This window comes from Rhipicephalus microplus, chromosome 8 (assembly GCF_043290135.1).
Source record: "Rhipicephalus microplus isolate Deutch F79 chromosome 8, USDA_Rmic, whole genome shotgun sequence".
Classification (NCBI taxonomy): Eukaryota; Metazoa; Arthropoda; class Arachnida; order Ixodida; family Ixodidae; genus Rhipicephalus; species Rhipicephalus microplus.
The window spans coordinates 108,734,348-108,750,549 of record NC_134707.1 but is presented as its reverse complement, the minus strand read 5'-3'; positions in this window follow the sequence as shown (position 1 = coordinate 108,750,549).

Genomic DNA, 16,202 nt, shown 5'->3' with positions numbered 1-16,202 from the left:
CGGGAAATTGCTTTAAATGAAAGGCTTAAATTCATGCTGGCTGGGCTGCATTGTTTTTGCTTCTTTTACTTTTTTTGTGGAGTTCAATATATATATATATATATATATATATATATATATATATATATATATATATATATATATATATATATATATATATATATATATATATATATATATATATATATTGCTGCGACAGGTTCGCCACATTCAAGTAGCCCGCCACAATCATCGTCACCAGCACCAGCAAGACCCGGCTCGGCTGGCATGCGCCACGCGTTCGGACGTTCAACAACGAGGAAGAGGAAGATAGTCGGATCTGTGCCACTCGGCTACTCGAACTTGACGACCATAGTTTTTAGAATCGTGGGCACAAGTTCGCCCTAATAAAGACGCTTGTTTTTTTAACCTGTCGGCGTCAGCATCGCTACATTTCTGGTGGAGTTGCTGGGTTATGAATCGAAGCCCCACGAGCCCAAGACAGCGTAGCCCCGACGACCAGCGTATCAACCCCGTGGAAGTGACTCCTGTACACCAGAGGGCAAGTCGCCGTCTTCGAGGTGACTCACCTGAGTTCGGTCCTCTTCACTTCATACCAAGGGGAATTCAAACGATGAATGCCACCACTATGACTAGCCAGGTAACACCGGCACAAGTGTTCATTAGCCAACCGCACCAGCCGCCAGTTTTCCACGGCGACTCGTACGAGGATGTTGAAGATTGGTTGGACCTGTTCGAGAGAGTAGCGAGCTTGAATGGATGGGACGAAAGAGAGAAGCTCCGTCGCGTATACTTCGCCCTGGAAGACTTCGCGAAGACATGGTTTGAGAACCATGAAACCTCGTTGTCTACCTGGGAGGTATTTCGACGACAAGCGGTGGCTACGTTCGCGAACATAGACAGGAAAGAAAAGGCGGAGGCAGCTCTTCAATCGAGAAACCAGCTAACAAACGAGAGTGCTGCTATGTACATTGAGGACATGGTCCGCCTGTTCAAGCGTGCGGATTACAACATGGCTGAGGATAAGAAGGTGCGCCATCTAATGCGCGGAGTGAAGCAAGAGCTGTTCGCCGTTCTCGTCCGCAACCCTCCGAGCACGGTTGCTGAGTTTTACTCGGAAGCGACGGCCATCGAAAAAACACTGGAACAGCGGGCTCGGCAGTACAACCGGAATCTTAACTGCGCATCTGCACAGGTATTTCCCGGAGGCGTGCGAAACGACGTTGAAGCCCTGCGAGAGCTAATTAGATCAGTTATCAGAGAAGAACTGAGCAGACTGCATATGCCCCAGACTTCAACTGCACTATCTGTTACGGACGTTGTTCGTGACGAACTGAGGCAGGTGATACGAGAGCCAGAGCGTGAGCTGCAGCCGGTTCGACCTATCCGAACATACTCTGAGGTTGTCAGACAACCCACGGTACACAGCAATGCAGCAGTTGCGATGGCAACGACTCCTCTCCCACCTGCGGCACGCAGCGCACCTCGTCCACGGGAACCGACAGCTACCTATCTGCCCCCAGGAGCACGTAGCACACATCACTATGTGGAGCGTAGGCCTAGGAAAAGTGACGTCTGGCGTGATCACGAGCGCAGGCCTCTGTGTTTTCATTGTGGGGAAGCGGGTCATCTGTACAGATTCTGTCTTTACCGACAGGCTGGATTAAGAGGCTTCCCGTCATATGCACCGTGCCCCCGAAACGGCGAACGACCAGCGGAGATTGAGGAGTACTTGTCGACGCGCCAGAACTCGCCAACTCTACGCCAACACCGGTCACGGTCACCATCGCCTATGCGCTACCGGTCATCCAGCCCACGTACACCTTCAAGGCTGCCTGGTCATCGCTCTCCAAGTCCACACCCGGAAAACTGAAGCAAGCGACCTGTGGAGGTGAGGCCGCTGATAACGTCAGTTACAAAGATCCTCCAATTTGGTTTGAGGGTGATGACGGTGTATTTCCGGTAGATGGGTGCAGCAACGAAAACGTTACTTCAGATTTGCGGTTGAGAATGGAAGGATGGGAGCTGAATGCCTTAGTCGACACCGGTGCTGATTATTCAGTGATAAGTCACAAGATGGTGAAAAAGCTAAACAAAGTTGTGACACAGTGGAGTGGATCGCAGATACGCACGGCAGGCGGTCACATTATTACGCCCCTTGGCAGATGCACTGCAAGACTTGAAATACGGGGCTTTATTTACGTGGCCGATTTCATTGTGCTGCCAGAATGTTCAAGAGAACTCATTATAGGAATGGATTTTTTGCGAGCTAATGGCGCCGTAATTAACCTGCGTAGGTCCAGCGTGTCGTTTTCGACTGAACGAGCTATACCTGTGGAGGAATCTGAGGAACGACGCCTAACTGCTCTACGCGTTGTTCATGATGACGTAACTGTGCCGCCACGCTGCAGTATAATGGTGCTCGTAGAAAATGATGCATTGTACAACCGCGAAGGCATAGCGGATACAAATGTAGGACTGTTTTTGAACAAAGGTGTCTGCGTAGCTAGGGTTCTTGTTCACTTGACGAATGGCCGTGCAGATGTCTTACTCACAAATTTCTCCAATGAGCTTCAACACATCGCTCAAGGCACGGCTATCGCCTATTTACACGACTTCTGTATGGCGACCGAACTATGCAGCTTAACGACATCAACCACTCGACCAGTGGCCTGCAACATCGACACATCCGTGACCGTCAATCAGAGCCTTCCGGACAGTCAGAAGAAACAGATTTACGCCTTGGTAAAAGAATTCTCTGATTGCTTTTCAAGTACCTCCAAGGTCCAGCGCACGTCAATCACGAAACACAGAATTATAACGCAAGACGACACGAGGCCTATATGCCAGCATCCATATCGGGTGTCACAGAAAGAACGGGAAATTATCAAGAAGCAAGTGGAGGAGATGCTTTCTGATGATGTCATCCAGCCTTCGAATAGTCCATGGGCGTCTCCCGTAGTGCTCGTTAAGAAGAAAGACAACACACTTAGATTCTGCGTCGACTACAGAAAACTGAACAGTGTGACTAAACGAGATGTCTACCCCTTGCCACGTATCGACGATACACTAGATCGGTTGCGATCCGCAAAGTTTTTCTCCTCCTTAGATCTGAAAAGCGGATATTGGCAAATAGAGGTCGACGAGCGGGACCGTGAAAAAACGGCATTCGTAACACCAGATGGCCTCTACGAATTCAAAGCGCTTCCATTCGGCCTCTGTTCCGCACCAGCGACGTTCCAGCGAATGATGGACACTGTCCTCGCCGGACTGAAATGGCAGTCATGCCTAGTGTATTTGGATGACGTGGTGGTATTCTCTGCAACGTTCGACAAACATCTAGAGCGACTACGCACAGTATTGGAAGCCATCCGGTCAGCGAAATTGACGATCAAACCCGAAAAATGCCACTTCGGCTTCGAAGAGCTGCGATTCCTTGGACATGTCATTAGTTCCGAGGGTGTTCGTCCCGATCCCGAAAAGACAGCCGCTGTTCAGAGGTTCCCTACACCCAGAGACAAAAAGTCAGTGCGTCGATTTTTGGGTTTATGTGCCTATTATAGACGATTTGTGGAAAACTTCTCAAAGATTGCGGAACCTCTTACAAAACTGACAAAAGACGACGTGCCCTTCACGTGGGAAAGCGAACAACAGAAAGCTTTTGACGAATTAAGGAAACGACTACAGGGTTCATCAATACTTGCCCATTTTGATGAGACAGCCGACACAGAAGTCCATACCGATGCCAGCAATATCGGCCTCGGCGCCATCCTTGTCCAGTGGCAAAATGGTCAAGAGAAAGTGTTAGCCTATGCCAGCCGCAAACTATCAAAAGCTGAGGCAAACTACTCTGCAACTGAAAAAGAGTGCCTCGCAGTCATCTGGGCCATAAACAAGTTTCGACCCTACCTTTATGGTAGACCGTTCAGAGCTGTCAGTGACCACCATGCTCTATGCTGGCTGGCAAATCTCAAGGACCCGTCAGGTCGACTAGCAAGATGGAGCCTTAGGCTGCAGGAGTATGATATTACGGTCGTGTACAAATCGGGAAGGAAACACAGCGATGCCGACTGCCTGTCACGCTCTCCTGTCGATCCAAGTGTACCTGAAGAGGAAGACTTTCCGTTTCTAGGCGTTGTCGACACATCCAAAATCGCTCAACTACAACGAGATGACCCGGATTTGCTGGCACTTATACAACACCTGCAGGGTCTCGACGTTCAAGTCCCTCGCATATTCTCCAGAGGGCTCTCCGCATTCTGCCTTCGAGGAAGTGTCCTTTACAGGAGGAACTTCGAACCTAATGGTGAAACGTTTTTACTAGTCGTGCCCACAGCCATGCGAGAGGAAATTCTGCACGCATGCCACGACGAGCCAACATCTGGACACATGGGTGTGAGCCGAACATTCGCCAGGATTCGCCTGAAATACTATTGGCCTAAGTTGCTCGCATCAGTGCAGCGCTACGTGAAAACTTGTCGTCAATGTCAACGGCGCAAAACTCCACCCGTAAAACCAGCCGGCCTTCTCCAGCCAATAGACCCTCCAGATGCCCCATTCCAACAAGTCGGCATGGACTTCCTAGGACCTTTGCCGACATCGCGTGCAGGCAAGAAATGGATAGTCGTAGCCACAGACTATCTCACCCGTTATGCTGAAACTGACTCTCTATACAGTGCGACAGCTGCCGAAGTCGCCAAGTTCTTTGTGAACAACATAGTGCTCAGACATGGCGCGCCAATCGTCGTTATTACGGATCAGGGCACCGCATTTACTGCAGACCTAATGCAATGCCTGATGCGCATGACAAATACCGATCACAGAAGAACAACGGCGTATCACCCTCAGTCAAATGGCTTAACCGAACGCCTCAACAGAACTCTGACCGACATGCTATCAATGTATGTTGATGTTGAACATAAACAGTGGGACGAAATATTACCCTACGTAACATTCGCATATAATACAGCCGTTCAAGAAACAACCCACGTTGCCCCTTTCGAACTAGTATTCGGCCGAAGAGTGACCACCCCGCTGGATGCCATGTTACCACTACAGGACGAAAGCGACTATCCACCTGACTTAGATGACTTCTTGCAAAGAGCCGAAGAAGCACGGCAAATGGCAAGATACCGAATACGCCACCAACAGCACGTCGATTCTAGTCGGTGCAACAAGCGACGCAGTGACGCACTTTTTCATCCCGGTGACAAAGTGTGGATATGGATACCAGTGCGCCGCCGCGGACTTTCTGAAAAGCTTCTTTGCCGATACTTCGGCCCTTATGAAGTTCTCAACCGTATCAGCAACGTCACTTATGAAGTTAGATCCGCTGGACACGTGAGTTCAAGACGCCGCAATCCCACGGAAGTGGTCCACGTAGTCCGCATGAAGCCCTATCATGACAGATCGTCGGAAAACGAGTGAGAGTGCGCATGTATCTTTTCACTGTCTTAAGCATCGGGACGATGCGTCTGAGGAGGGAGGCAATGCTGCGACAGGTTCGCCACATTCAAGTAGCCCGCCACAATCATCGTCACCAGCACCAGCAAGACCCGGCTCGGCTGGCATGCGCCACGCGTTCGGACGTTCAACAACGAGGAAGAGGAAGTTAGTCAGATCTGTGCCACTCGGCTACTCGAACTTGACGACCATAGTTTTTAGAATGGTGGGCACAAGTTCGCCCTAATAAAGTCGCTTGTTTTTTTAACCTGTCGGCGTCAGCATCGCTACAATATATATATATATATATATATATATATATATATATATATATATATATATATATATATATATATATATATATATATATATATATATATATATATATATATATATATATATATATATATAGGCACATTTCTGTTCATAAATTTCATGTAGCCACGGTTTGAAACTTTGTGAGTCTACGTCTAATACTGTCACTCCAACACATGTTATGGACTTAATGCTTCTAGAAATCAATACAGGGAAGGTCGCGGAAGCAAACACTTGTTTCAACAAGTGAACTTTTCTTCGTCTAGGAAACACTGTTGCCCTGACAAAGACTAATCAATTTGCCGAAACCTTGTCTCCAGCGACGTTCTTTCTCGAAACATTTTTGATCGCTTTAAGCCTCTCCGTGTCACTGAATTTCAGTCTCGTCTGGTGTTCAAGTTCTATAATAAAACTAGGTGCGCCGTCATAACAAACGTGATTGAGTCGAAGGTGACATGTCCTAGTCGCGATCGTTGATAATTTTCGCAACGGTTCGGATATTCTGGGTTCAATGTTTGGTCTTTATGGTAACACGGCAGTTGTAAACGAACGTTGCTTCTAAAGATTGAAACTTTCACACTACGTGCATGTCTCTGTTGTTTTTTCTTTATATACAAAACGTGCAATGAAAAGTTTGTCTTATTTTTGCTGATCGAGTTTTGTCTTACTGAGAATTAAGTCTGCCTAACTTTCGCCATTTTAAAACACATGAACAAAATTTAAAAAATTAAAAAAATGGGTGACAGAATTTTACGAAAAGCCGCATCGCTCAAGCGTCCAGTGGACTTGACAGAAGCGGCGAGTGCATTTCGCTGTCATGCGAAGTGGGAAAGGAGGGTTTTCACGGCAACCTATTTTCTCTAAATTTTTCGTCGTTGCCCCCTATTTATTGACCTCGTAAGTGAGGTCATGAAAGAAATGTTCTGTCCATGATTTATTTCTAGCAGGATGACAGGCAACCAACAGTGGTAAAAGCGGCGCTGCCACGGCGTATCAGCATGCGAGAGCGATTACAGGTGAAGTATAGAAAGTTTCCGCCCCATGACTACATTACTCATGGTAGGGAATCCGACACGGCCTCAATGTCAGAACAAAAGAATAACATAGGTGCATCAAGCAAAAGCACTGTGGCCATCATTGAAATTAAATAAAAATAAATAAAAAAGGGGAAACTTTGACAACGTTATTGGAATCGCGTTGTTTTGGACGATTGCTACTGCTATGAAGATTCAAAGTGGATTTGGACGAGTGAAAGGATCTCTGCAGCTCTGGCCTGTAACCTCGTACTTAAAAAACCCACCCGTTAACTTCGAGTGCATAATTATTGCAGAGCAGATTCTAACAAGAAGGCCATTTGCGTAAATACTTCGGATTTCAATGTCATTTCGCCATCTCGCACAGGCGGTCTGCAGATCTGGAGAGAACCAGCGCAATCATAGATATGGTCACGCGCCAAAGGAGGCATCGAGATAAGGAAACACAACACCGAGAGGTAGACGAACGGAAGACGACTGAAATCGTTGTGCGAGAGCATAACCAGGACTTAGTTATACAAGCCCCGCAGGGGCGCCTGCTCAAGTAGGCGTTTGGTGTGTAGCGACACCACGGACCCGAGCTAACGGGGGAGTTTCGGCTCCCTCCCACGCCTAGCCGTGCGTGGCTTTGCCGTGTCGGGGGAAAAGGGGATCCTGGGGGTTGAGCCAATGCTGGGTGATTGGACCTTTAAGGCCCCCCGGCAGAGGCAACACACCCCTTTGGCCCTGGCTTCACGTAGACGGCACCCCTGGGCTGACCCACCCAGGGGAAATCGGTAGTCGCCTTTTCCTATTTCTCTCTCTCTCTACATCTTAGTCTTTTCTCGTCTTTAAATCTATCCTGTCTTCTTCTCTCTTCCATTTACTTCCGGTTTTTCCTGGCGGCAAGGGTTGACCTTGTGTATGTGCTCTGTCTTGGGCACAATACATTTGGTTATAGCGGCCGTGTACTGCTGACGTTGACATGCCTCATATAAATTTAGGACTTGTCACGTCCCCGTGTTGGGCTCCATGGTGGGCGGCTGGCATGGCTGCCGAACTCACATTTAGTTTATGGCTTTTTCTTCTCTCCCTTCATTGCGCGCTCGTCCTCTCCCGAAGAGAGGGCGCACCGAAGACTTGTGCAATTATTTCAGCAAACCGAAAGAAACCTTTCCCCGCTACCATGTAATCCATTGTGAAACCGCTGAAAAGAACGCCAGAACTATTTCGCCTTTCGTTGTTTCCAAATGCCTCACCACTACACTTGGACCAGGTTACCAGGCTACAAGAATGGCCAGTGGGGATCTCCTCCTCGAGGTAGAAAGTCAGAGCCAGTATGAAAACCTCTCAAAACTAGAATCGTTTGGAAACATACCTATCTCAATTACACCACACCGCTCACTCAACACTTCCCGAGGCGTTTTATCTGATAAAGACTTGCTTGACCTGACTGAAGGTGAGCTCCTCGAGGGCTGGAAGGACCAGCAGGTGACACAAGTACAAAGAATCAAAATTAGGCGTGATAAGAAGGAAATCCCAACAAAACACATAATTGTGACATTTTGCACCAGCACCCTGCCTGAACATCTCGAAACAGGATACTTGAAGTTGAATGTGAGACCTTACATTCCCAACCCACCACGTTGCTTCAAATGCCAGCGTTTTGGTCACGGCTTTCAGAGTTGCCGCGGCCAACTCACCTGCGGTAAGTGTGCCACCACAGGACACGCTACGAACGAGTGTAAGGTGGAGGATGGGGCCCACTGCGCAAACTGCGATGGTGCCCATCCCGCATACTCCTGAACCTGTCCAACATGGAAAAAGGAAAAAGAAATTGTTACAATCAAAATCACACAAAACATTACTTTCCGAGAAGCCCGTCAACAAGTATCTGGTCTTTTCACAAACAAACCATCGTTTGCCGATGTAGTGCAACAGGGGGCAGCACTACAACGGCCTGCGGCAACTGCCCATGCCAGGAACAGTGTGCCCATGTGGTCGCCAATGCCCCCACCCACGGCGGGAACAGCCAAGGCTGCCCTGCCACTCGTCCCCACGGCGACAACCAAGGCCGCTGCAAGCTCTTGCAGCGGCCAGGGTATCCCAGCACCAAAGGAGGTTCCTTCGACCTCTAGCCCAAGAGGACCGAAGGTTTCGCTCCCCGAGGTGAAGGAGACCCCAGGGTCGGCCGATATGAAGGCCTCGTCTCACCAGGCGAGGTCCTAAGCCCAAAACATCAGCTCGCAAATGCGGGCACGCAGTGCCTCTGAGGAGGCAATGGACACCACGGTACCCCTGGTGCAGAAAGATCGGCGTAGCTCCCTGGAGCGTGCCAAAAGAAATAAAAAGCCAATAACGGGGCCCGGCGACGGCCCTGCTCTTTGAGTCTTAACGCTTAGCTTAAGAAGCAGACACACCCGTTTTTCCTTACACACAGCACTACGTTACCTCCAATATGGCAACACAAATAATACATTGGAACGTCAGAGGACTCCTTAGAAACCTCGATGATGTTCAAGAGCTCTTTTACAAACATTCGCCGAAAGTGCTGTGTGTACAGGAAACTCATTTAAAATCTAAAAACACGAACTTTTTGCGTCGGTATGTTCTCTTCCGAAAGGACAGAGATGATGCTGCGGCATCATCTCTGTCCCACCACTACAGTTGTAGTACCACTACAAACAACACTAGAGGCAGTGGCTGTTCGAGCAGTTCTTTTCAACAAGCTCGTCACCATCTGCTCTCTGTACATACCCCCACACCACCTTCTTGGAAAACGAGAATTCGAGTCCTTAATAGACCAACTACCCGAACCTTATCTGGTCTTTGGTGACCTGAATGCTCATAGCAGTCTATGGGGTGATTCTCGCAGCTACGCACGAGGTCGTCTCATTGAACAGTTCCTTTTTTTCTCTGGCGCCTGTCTGTTGAATAGGAAAGAGGCAACATATTATAACCTTGCCAACAAAACCTACTCTTCCATAGATCTCAGCATCGCATCTCCTTCACTTGTACCATTACTCCAATGGAAAGTTCTAAATAATCCCTACGGAAGCGACTATTTTCCTGTCGTTTTGAGTACACAAACATCATACGAATATCCTCCACGAGTTCCCAAATGGCTTATACACAAAGCCGACTGGGAACAGTTTCATAAAAAAGCTCACTTATCTTGGACTGACATATGTGGGCTAAGCATAGATGAAGCTGTGCAGTACTTCACAGCTCTCCTTATTAACACAGCAGCCAAATGCATCCCACAAATATCTGGACAGCCCGGCAAGCGACCCGTCCCATGGTGGAACACAGAGTGTCGTAATGCGCGAAAGGAACAGAACAGGGCATGGAGGTTGCTGCGCAACTCGCCGACAACGGAAAACCTTGAGAGCTTTAAGAAAATAAAGTCTCAAGGCAGGAGAACGCGTCGGCAGGCCAGAAGAGAAAGCTGGCAGAAGTTTTTGTCAGGGATCAATTCATACACACAGGAGGCTAAAGTCTGGAACATGGTCGGTAGGATAGCAGGAAAACAAGTACACACACTTCTTCTCGTAAACACTCAGGGTGATACATTGGAAAATCAGACAAACTTCCTCGGTGCACACTTTGAACGGGTATCCAGCTCGTTCCACTATACTGACACTTTCCAAAAATACAGAACAAGAATGGAAAAGCAGAAACTAGAACATAAATCCACTAGATACGAGGCATATAACCAAGCTTTCAGTCTAGCTGAGCTCCGAACATCTCTAAACTCCTGCAGTACTTCTGCCCCAGGTTCTGACCGTGTGGTGTATGAAATGTTAAAAAACCTACCAGCCGAAACACGAAAAACCTTACTTTGTTTATACAATGATATCTGGTTTTCTGGCACTATCCCTACCTCCTGGAAAGAGGCTATTATTATTCCCATTTTGAAAGAGGGCAAGGACCCTTCTTTACCTTCAAGTTATAGGCCTATTGCACTTACAAGCTGCTTGTGCAAAGTATTCGAAAAAATGATAAACTGCCGACTTCTACATATTCTTGAAACAAACAATTTGCTCGACCCATTTCAGTGCGGGTTTCGAGAAAGTAGATCCACCACAGACCACCTCGTTCGTATCGAGGCACAGATAAGAGACGCCTTCGTCCATAAACAATATTTTCTCTCTGTGTTCCTCGATATCGAAAAGGCTTATGATACAACATGGCATTTTGGAATTCTAAGAGACCTGTCCTACCTTGGCGTGCGCGAAAGAATGTTTCAAATAATTGAAAGTTACCTGTCAAACCGGACATTCCGTGTCCGAGTGAGCACGGTTCTTTCCCAAATATTTGTCCATGAAACAGGCGTGCCACAAGGTGGTGTACTTAGCTGCACACTTTTTCTCATCAAAATGAATTCCTTGCACTTGTCCATCCCCCGAATTATGTTCTATTGTACATATGTCGACGACGTCCAGCTTGGCTTCAAGTCATGCAACTTGGCAATGTGTGAGCGGCAGGTTCAGCTGTGTTTAAACAAGGTCTCCAAATGGGCAGATGAAAACGGATTTCGACTTAACCCACAAAAAAGCACGTGTGTTTTGTTCTCTCGAAAGAGAGGCATGCACTCGGAACCTGACATTCGACTGAACGGGCAACGTCTGTCCGTCAAAGCCGAGCATAAATTCTTAGGCTTAATCTTGGACAGCAAGTTGACCTTGGTGCCACACATAAATTATATAAAAACAAAGTGTTTAAAAGCCATGAATGTTATAAAAGTGTTGTCACGTACTACTTGGGGTAGTGACAGGCAATGCCTCATGAATCTGTATCTAAGCCTCGTTCACACCCGCTTAGATTATGGGGCCGTTGTTTATCAGTCTGCAACTCAAAGTGCTTTGAAGATGCTGGACCCCGTGCACCATTTGGGCATCCGTCTTTCTACGGGTGCTTTTCGCACCAGCCCCATAGAAAGCCTTTATGTTGAGTCAAATGAGTGGTCGCTTCATCTGCAGAGAACTTACATGTCTTTTGTTTATTTCCTTAAGGCGAAAGCGGATAAGAAGCACCCCTCATACTCTACTCTTAATAATTTGTCGAGCCCAATTCTGTTTCAAAACAGGCCTTCGATGAGGCAGCCCTTCTCAGTTCGCCTGAAAAGTCTAGCTGGGGAAACTGGAGTCTCACTTGAACACAGCCTAATGGCTCCTGTAGCATATCCACCACCGTGGCAATGGCAGACTATAGACTGTGATATGTCCTTTCTAGAAGTTACAAAACATGCGCCTATTGCCCATATCCGAACATACTTTTTTGAACTTCAACACAAATACACACGTCCTGAGTTCTTTACAGATGCCTCCAAATCCAACTCCTCTGTGTCCTATGCTGCTGTCGGCCCAGCCTTTTCGGATGCTGGCCCTCTACATCCAGGCACAAGTATCTTCACAGCAGAAGCTTACGCGATACTTGTGGCAGCTAAACACATCAAACCATTACAAATACCAAAAGCAGTAATTTACACAGACTCCCTCAGTGTGGTAACGGCTCTGCACAGTCTTAAAAGACAAAAAAAAAAACCCCGGTCCTTGTCTCACTTTACTCCATTTTGTGCACACTCTACACACTCAAACAACATGTTGTAGTGTGCTGGGTGCCAGGGCACCGTGAGATTCAAGGCAACGTGAGGGCGGATCAACTCGCTGCATCCGTCTACAAACGCACTGCCCCTACACCCATATCAATCCCGGCCCTTGATCTTAAGCCGTCTCTCAAACAAAACCTCACGGTATACTGGCAGAGCAAGTGGGATACACACACACAAAACAAACTACACGTTATTAAGCCACACCTTGGTCATTGGCTGCCCATATCGAAATCACGTCATACAGATATAATACTAACGAGACTCAGGATAGGACACACATACGCGACACACACTTATCTTTTGTCTGGTGACGATCCACCATTGTGTGACAAGTGTGGTGAAACATTAACAGTCCTTCACATACTAATCCAGTGCAAACACTTAGAAACTCTAAGAAAACAACATTTTCCATTACCCTACCGACAACATATACCTTTACACCCTACAATGTTCGTCGGTAGGGAACCGCTTTTTAGTCATAAATTATTGTTAGCGTTTTTAAAAGAGCTTCATAATTTTCATATCATAAACCCGGGCATCCCGTAGCATGACCTCTCCAGGGAGGTTTTTGCTGCGGTGGCTACACAGGAAAGCACTTGCCTCACGGCCCTTGGACTCAAGGGTATGATCCAGTGAGGTACTTGTGCTAATGTCATACATGTCCACCATCGTTTTACATTATCATCAACTTTTGTCATCTATTCACACCACACACACATTTCACGGCATGGTCATGATTTTATTACTTGTATGTTTTTACCCGCCTTACCGCGAGGAATTTTATGGCCCTTATACAGCCGCTAATCACAATCATTGTCCACATTCGTTGTCCCATGAACTGGCGCTCTTTGGCCATCAAATGGCCCTTGCGCCAAAAAACACCATATATCATCATCATTAGTTATACAAGCTCCATGAAAAATGGCATAGGATGAAATGATCAGAACTCCCGAAGTGAACAAAAAGCTGATTTGAAGCGCTGATGCTTGCAAGGGTGCTTGCCCTGGACCCTCCTAAATAAATCAGCTTCAGCGCATGGCAGCTAATCACAAATAACATTAACCCACCGTGACGGCTGTATCAAAGAAGTTTATATGTAATGCTTATGAAATTGGACAGGTAGCACTGCAACGACGATTGACGTTTCACGAAGATTAGCGTCTATTTGAAAAGTAGTTCCGAGACCTAGCATAGCTCTGTGGTATAATGCTTCACTGCAACGCGGAATGCCTGGGTTCGATTCCAGCTGAAACTCTGACATTTATTCTTTGCATTCGTCGGGTCGACGCTACCAATGCCAGGTATTTCTTGAGCTCACGCGTTCAAATTGCCCATGTGTGTTGTCGTAGTTCCTCGGTAGATACTACGTGTCAATCACCAGTGGTATACATACACGCATATCCGTGGCACATACTCGCCCGTGAGTATGTGCCACTGTCTGGCGAGAATTGTTTGACTACGTATGCGATGGGAATGTGGCATTATTCGTGTTTTGACCAGCGCGTCACATTCGTTAAACCATCTTACCCTTCCATGCTAACTTCTGTTCACGCCTAGTTAAGGGGGTCATCATGACAGCACTCAAACGTAAGCCTTAAGATATGTGAATAGATATTCTCAAAGTCACTGAACTTTGCTAAGAGATGCTTCGCATTTAAACAGGTTAGCATATGATTTAATGATCGCAAAACCCGAGGCGCAAAAAAGCCATCTTCTCATGGGCCGAGAGTTGCTGCCCGTGCGGAGCCGACCCGAGGTCAAAGAAACGTGATGACATACAATCTGATAAAGTTAATGCCACCAGTGCCAAGCGACGAGGGTGCACGCAGTCGTAGAGGGCTTCCTCCATTTGTTTTACTGAATGTTGGCTCGCGCTCACCGCTATTCCTGACTTGCTGATGGCATCGCATGAAAATTATAATTGTTGGGGCCAAACGTCCTGAAACGAGTCATACGAAGATGGCATGATTGCTCGTTTAAGAACTTCATGGCACTTACTTAACCGTTGTTTCTGAAAAGATATAGATCCGATGCCCCAGTTTCGGGCGCCTGCGATGTAAAACAGTGAAAGGAGCCCTACTCCAACTCTTCAAACAGAAAAGTCTGTACAACCCCGTGTAATTAACGGGACTGTGAGTGTGAACGCTTTCTTGTATGTGTCTATGGGTGAAATATTTAAACTTCGCCAATGTGAGTTTTTCTTTTTTTTGTAGGCGCAACTAAACACGATAGAAATGATAAGCACATCAAAAGGCTCAGAATGGACCTAAATTAAATCACGGGCCGAATAATGATAAAAATGCAGCCACCGTGCCACGGGAACCAGAAAGGTCGTACATTGAAGAAGTATAGTGTTGCGTTACACAGATGCACAATGACCAATAATACAAGAACGCTCACCAGACGCGGGCATTCAGCGTAAGCTATATGCCTATAGTTTCTGTTCTTCCGGGATTGGTCTCTGTGAATCTATGCAGCGCATCATCACCCTTCAGGACAAAATACGTACACGAAAAAAATAAATAAAGGATGGTCTCAAAAGCCGGAGCGATTATGGTCTTCTGAAATCCACGCAAATTTATGAATGATACTTCGAAAATAGTGACATCGACACCATGCTCGGGCACACATCCACGTTCAATCATTCAAATAAGGGCCATTAATTATTTCAAACAAGGGCATCTCTTGTTCCCGAGCCACGATTACGATTTTGTAGGGCATTAAAATTTTAGAATTGAGACGGATGAATGACCTTTACCACCTTGTGCTTCTAGCGTAGGCACACATTCAAGCAGTGCAAATTCTGCACAATGTTTGACTAGAGCCAGAATAGAGGAATACCGTACACTATGTTGCGTTCGCAAGTAACATAGAATTTAGCATGATTGCACCAGAACATTATATTAAGCACCTTTCTATTTCTTATATCTTCCTAAAGAATCTACAGTTTTAAATGCGAAGCATTTCTTAGCGAAATCCATCCATCCATCCATCCATCCATCCATCCATCCATCCATCCATCCATCCATCCATCCATCCATCCATCCATCCATCCATCCATCCATCCATCCATCCATCCATCCATCCACCCATCCATCCATCCATCCATCCATCCATCCATCCATCCATCCATCCATCCATCCATCCATCCATCCATCCATCCATCCATCCATCCATCCATCCATCCATCCATCCACCCACCCATCCATCCACCCACCCGTCCATCCGTCTATCTATCTATGTATCTCACCTAAATCACCTGGTTGATTTTAATGTGCGTGTTCGTGTGAACATTGTACGAGCGAAGTATCATGTCATCATATTTTTTCTTTAAGCAATTTATAGTACTGAATCCAGGTGAAGAGAAATCGCTCTGTTGATTCTTGAACATGTTTCTGTTTTTCAGTGTGTATAAATTTGCCCTTCCTTGAAATACTTCGCCACATTGTAGGGTAGTTTCTTATTGCTGTAATTTCTTGTGTTTCTTGATGCATATGCCAATATGTCAACCAATATGTAAACCAAGTCGCTGCATTTATTTTCTTCAGACAACTTTTCTTTACACTAATGTTTTATGCCTTCTTTGATCTGAAATTGGTAAATGATCCGATTCTGTTAGTTTCATTCTGTACTTTATCGCGATGTATGTCTTTATTGTGTACCTATTCAAATTTTTATGTTCACGCCCTTCCTGCTAAAATCCCTGATGGGATTGGCAGTATGTCGAAATAAATAAATAAATAAATAAATAAATAAATAAATAAATCTATCTATCTATCTATCTATCTATCTTTCTATCTATCTATTAATAAATAAAT